The 6,064-nt window shown below is 38.4% G+C and overlaps 1 pseudogene; it reads right to left on the bottom strand.

Moving 5' to 3' along the window:
- Positions 1–1,363: 1,363 nt before the first annotated feature.
- LOC143612269 (uncharacterized) lies at positions 1,364–4,557 on the bottom strand (annotated as a pseudogene).
- Between the last annotated feature and the right edge of the window lie 1,507 nt (positions 4,558–6,064).

The raw sequence follows: 6,064 nt of genomic DNA, 5'->3' as shown, positions 1-6,064 counted from the left end.
GTTGTTGTTCGAGGTTGACCAATTGAAGAAAGTCAAATTGAACTGAAGGTTTTTGTCATTACTGGATTGCGGTCAGAGCATATTATTTATGTTATTTTCAAGGCGTTCGAGAATTGGATCCTGAAACGTGATGCTTATTTATTAGAGTGAAAATTCTGGAACAAGTTGGATTTAATCGGGAACTAAAGTGTTTATGTTCTTGATTTCGTTATCCCTGGTGATTGAAGATGCTTCGGATTAATTAATGGTCAGGTGTTAGATTCTGTCAAGGTGGTTTTGTGATGAAATTGATCACTTGATGTTGAGTAGTTGAAGGTTAAACCTTATCGTATGCCGACGAGTTGGTGAAGTTGTGGAGGAAGCCCAACTTCACGTGTTGATGAAGTCAGATGGACTCACGTGATTGGTTGAGATGATCTGTTGGCACGAGGATGCATGCATTTCAAAGACCTCAATCGTGATAGTCGGAGAAGCTTACACTGAAGGGGAGATCTGATATGGAAGACGCTGGATGATTGGTAGATTTGTGAAGCTACAGGACAGTTTCAGACACGGCTGGTTGATGAGCAAATAGAAGATCATCAGTTAAGAGGGAGTCTGTTGGTGCATGTTTTGTAACAGATGATCTTTTGTGTTTGTTAGAATTGAGAGCAACGGTCAAAGGGGAGACTGTTGGTGCATTTTGTGACCGTCGCTATGCAATTCAGACCAGCGGAACGCCACAGGCGAAGTTAGCACAACTTCGCCAACGGCGAAGTTGTAACAACTTCTGCCTTAGGCGAAGTTATCACAACTTCGCCATAGGCGAAGTTATGAACAACTTCGCCTACAGGCCCAAGCCCGTGAAGTTTATATATATATATATGTGTGTCGTGTTTAGTTTTAAGGTATCCAGAAATTAGTGTGTGTTTTGAGTAGTTTGTTTGTTTAGAGAAAGTAAGAGACAAGGAGAGTCGTGTGAGACGACCCGAGGTAGAGCTCACCTCGGGTCAGTCGTGTTTTCTGTTTGGTTACGGTATGTAACGTGTTTGTTTGATTATTATATAAGAATCTGCAGATTTGTTTATCCCGTTCTTGTATTTGTTCGTATTTGTTCGTGTACGTGTTTGTGTTCTTCATCTTTACACCAATAAACGAGCCTAGGAGGATTCCGCACTACTAGATCTCGTGCGGATCTCGTATCGATCGGCGACGCCCCCGGGGGGACCTACATTTATGTTTTTAGTTAACCCATTAAATGTTTTTTTAAAAGAAAAGTTAGTGAGAACCCTCATGCCTACATGATAAGGATGTGACAATCATTTTTTTCACTTTTTAGTTAAACCATTACACATAGTCTCACAATAAAGAAAGTATATAGCAACTAAATATGAATGTGTGAATAAATGAATGCATTACCTGGAGCAGCATAACCAATTGTTCCTCTAATCCCAGTGGAGCTGCTTTGGTATGAAGTTCCAATAAAGCGAGCTAAACCAAAGTCTCCAACATGAGCCACCATATCATCATCAAGTAAAATGTTGCTAGGCTTACGTCACCATGGACAATTGATGGTACGCAGTGATTGTGAATGTAATCTAGTGCAGATGCTACATCCATAAGAATATTTATTCTTTGAAGAATTTCAAGTGAAGTACTTTTACTTGCATGCAACCAATCACGTAAACTCCCATTAGGCATGAACTCGTATACCAAAGCTTTGAAATCATTTCCTTGGAAGTCAACACTTGAACATGAAGTTAGTATCTTCAACAGATTCCGATGTCTAATGTTTTGCCATGCCTCACACTCTCTCTTAAAGCTTCTTTGAGCTCCTCGATTTTGAAGATTTAGAACTTTGATTGCAACAAATCTATCATCATTTTCATTAAGGATTCCTTTATAATCGGAACTAAACCCACCTTTTCCAATCAAATTGTCTTCGGAGAACCCATTAGTAGCCTTGAAAAGTTGATTGTACGAAACCTTCATAAATCGTTTGCTCGTGGACGATTGAGGTTGCTCGTTTTTTCTTTTTTTCTTACACCACACAATATATGCTAGACAAAGTTATTGTGGAAAGTGTGGTTGAAATCAAAATGAATATTGCAAAAAGAGGAAACATTTTTCTATGTTTCTTTGTTTTCTTGCATCTGGGTAACCCAAGTTGAACAAAGCCTCCACAAAGCCTATCATTCCCTAAGATAGAAAATGCACTTGCATTGGCGAAAACTCCTAACATTGGTACTTCACCTTCAAAATCATTATATGAAAGGTTCAAATATTGCAATCTTCCTAAGAATTTAGGAACTTGTCCTGAAAAATTATTATGAGAGATATCGAGTTCTACCAATCCTTTCAAAGAACTTAATGATGGAGGTATTACACCTTGGAAAGAGTTGCCTTTTAGAGACAACCTGGTAAGGCTAGTACAATCACCAAGGCTGCTAGGAACAACACCTGATAAATTGCTATTAGATAGATCTAGATCACTCAACATCTTGAGGTCTTGAACCTCAGTTGGTAGTGGACCAGAAAGGCGGTTTTGAGAAAGATCCAATTTGATGGATAGAGATGAAAGTTGAAAGACTTGTATCGGTATTTTTCCTTCAAGTTTATTATTATCATCAAGGTACAACTCTAATAGCGTGTGACAATTTCCTAGGCTTGACGGAATAGCCCCTTCTAAAAGGTTTGAAGTTAGAGAAAGTATGGTCACCGATGATAAGTTCCCCATGGCGTCAGGAATTTGCCCCGAAAGTTGGTTTTCATCAAAATAAGCACCTTCTAGTTTTTGAAGGTTACCAAATGTTGAGGGGATGATTCCTGTGAATTGGTTACCTCCTAATTGTAAACTTGCTAAGCCAACCAGTTGACCAATTGATCTAGGGAGGTTTCCATGTAATTCATTTCCTCCTACATTTAGTAAACGGAGTTTATGAGAAAGATTACCGACTGATTCAGGGAGCACTCCTTGGAATTTGCAATCATAACAATCAAATCTATCTAAGTTGGTGCAATTTTTCATGGAATCAAGAAACTTCATTTCATCGGCTTCATTACTTTCAACGTTGTTACCACCTAAGGCTATTAAATTAATATCTCTTAGCTTAGCGAAGTTGATTGTCAACTTCCCACTTAACTTGTTTTCACTCGCGTCAATAACTTGTAATCTTGAACAATTAGATAAGGATGACGGAAGAGGTCCGGTTAGTAGGTTACCATAAAGTTGAATGGCGACGAGATGAGGGAGCATTGCACCCATGGTGGTAGGAAGACTGCCCACTAGTTTATTCCCAGCGAAGCCAGCTCTATATAGGAGTGAAAGGTTGAAAAGGGGTTGAGGAATGGTTCCAGATAAATTACAACCGCCAATGTAAATTTCTTTTAACCTTTTGCAACGGCCAAAGGTGTCCGGAATGCTCCCACCAATTGGATTTCTGTTAAGAGAGAGCGCTTCCATTGATGTAATATTCCCGAAGAAACGTGGGATTCCACCTGTTAACTTATTGTCACCAAGGGCTACAATAGTAACTTTAGAGAGGAAACTAATCTCTTTTGGTATGCTTCCAACTAGCTTGTTGTTGGACAGTTCAAGGGTTTCAAGGTTAGAACAACCGGATATGTTAGCGGTAATGACCCCGTTGAATTTGTTGTCGTGCAGATAAAGCAAACGTAGCCTGGCCGGAAAGACGACCGATTTCATGAGGAATGGTCCCTTGAAGGCTATTGTTGGAGATAGAAAGAGCGCGAAGGAAGCTCAAGTTCCCTACATGAGGAGACAACACGCCTTCTAGACCTTGCGGCCTTAGTACTAAATAAGTCACTCTTTTGTGACGCTTCCCACATGTAACACCAGCCCAATCACAAAAATGAAGGGACTCGTTCCATGAGGTTAGAACTCCATATGGATCTCGAGTGATCATCGACTTGATCTTGAACAAAGCTTGATAATCGGTCTCATTTCCGCCCCCATAGGAAGCTGAAATGGTCGTGGAAGTTAGAAATATAACTAGAACAGAAAACAGGAAATGATCAGCAGAGAACGATGAAAAGGATATTATGGGTTGCTTTGAATTCATTTTCTGGAAATAAACTCAATATCACAAAGGATCGCCTTTTTTTTCTTAGTGCGTGCTATATATAGTGGGTTACACTTACATGGCATGCAAGTTGAAGCCAGATTCATCCACCCATTCCTTATCCTCACTTCCTCAGCAGGTCTTCAACCCCTCTTTCGGTTCACTTTCATGTTTTGACTTTTAAGTCGTTGGATGAATTATTAAAAATGCATAATTTGATGGTTAATTTGAGGGGCGAGAAGAGGCGAATTCTTTGGTGAACACCGCACCTGGGCTACATGTTGGGTTTGTGGAGGCTTAATTGGGCCCGGGTAAAAGAAATCTTTGTGGCAGATTAATTAAATGAAGAGTAGCGGCAGACCTGACCCATATTATTTAATTATGGCTCATTATTACTTTCTTGGGGATTAAGTTGTAAACCCTGATCTTGTATTTATTTATACTTAGCCTTGTACTTGTAATTCCTCATTACGAGTGAAGCAGATAGTAATAAAAAAAGTATTCTGATTTCAGCCCGTGGACGTACGTCAGCCGACCGAACCACGTAAATCTCGCGTGTTCATCTTCGTTTATTTTTTTCTCTTGCAGATTATTTGTGTTTGTGTGTGTTTTGCAATACCCGAATCCCTAACACTACAAAGGGGCGTTTTTTTGTGTGAGAGGGGGGGGGGAGAAATATTTGTCGCTCTTTCTTTCTTTTCTTTTATTATTATATTAAAATGTGATATATATATATATAGGATCAAGATCATGTGAGAACCTTTTTGAAATTGAGAACTATGAGAACCATTTTGGACCACAAAAAACCAAAAAATAAAAAAAACACAAAAATCAAAAAAGTGTAAAAACCAAAATTCTTATTTTATCATCCCGGTTTCATAAAATAAAAAAAACTCGGTTTAGCTAAATTATATACACATATGTATTATATATACATATATGTATATTTACGTGTTTTTTTTGTACACATGTTTATAATTTAAGATAAATGATACTGTATATATGTGTATATTACGTAACCAAATATTATATAAAATTATACATATGTGTATAATACGACGTTTTTTTTATTTTATTTTTTGTATTTTTTTTATTTTTTTAATGAAACCGGAATGAAGTATAAAAATTTTGGTTTTTTTACTTTTTTAAAATTTTTATTATTTTTTGTTTTATGATTTTTTTTAAATATTTTTTTAAAGGTGTTTTTAGTGGTTCAAAATGGTTCGCAATTTGCAAAGGGTTCTCTTAGGATCCTTACCCTATATATATAGGATCAAGATCATGTGAGAACCTTTTTGAATCTATGTTGGTGCATTTTGTGACCGTCGCTATGCAATTCTGATCAGCGGAAACGAAGTACGAAGTTAGAATAACTTCGCCATAGGCGAAGTTATAACAACTTCGCCTACTGAAGCCCAGGCCCGAGAATGTTTTATATATATATACGTGTGTCTTGTTTAGGTTTAGCAATCCAGAAATTAGTGTGTGTTTTGAGCAGTTTGTTTGTTTAGAGAGAGTAAGAGACAAGGAGAGTCGTGTGAGACGACCCGAGGTAGAGCTCACCTCGGGTCAGTTGTGTTTTCTGTTTGGTTACGGTATGTAACGTGTTTTGATTATTATATAAGAATCTGCAGATTTGATTATCCCGTTCTTGTATTTGTTCGTGTATTTGTTCGTGTACGTGTTTGTGTTCTTCGTCTTTACACCAATAAACGAGTCTAGGAGGATTCCGCACTCCTAGACCTCGTGCGGATCTCGTATCGATCGGCGACGCCCCGGGGGGACTTACATGTGGTATCAAAGCCTTAGGCTCTTATGCTATGGTTCGAGATCTGCGTTTTGGTGTTTCTGGCACGAATCTGATGTGTTCTTGGCTGAACAGCGCCGCAAGCGAAGTTATGGGGTTCAGGCGAAGTTGTCGCTTAAATTTTAGGATTTAGGCGAAGATATAAGGTTAAGCGAAGTTATCCACAACTTCGCCTACCTCACAAGTTCGCTTATCA

Source organism: Bidens hawaiensis, unplaced genomic scaffold, assembly GCF_021521415.1.
Source record: "Bidens hawaiensis isolate Kalapana, Puna unplaced genomic scaffold, B.hawaiensis_p1.1 tig00034181_1, whole genome shotgun sequence".
Lineage (NCBI taxonomy): Eukaryota > Viridiplantae > Streptophyta > Magnoliopsida > Asterales > Asteraceae > Bidens > Bidens hawaiensis.
Note: the sequence above shows the minus strand (reverse complement) of the source record. Positions and strands in the feature narration are given on the sequence as shown.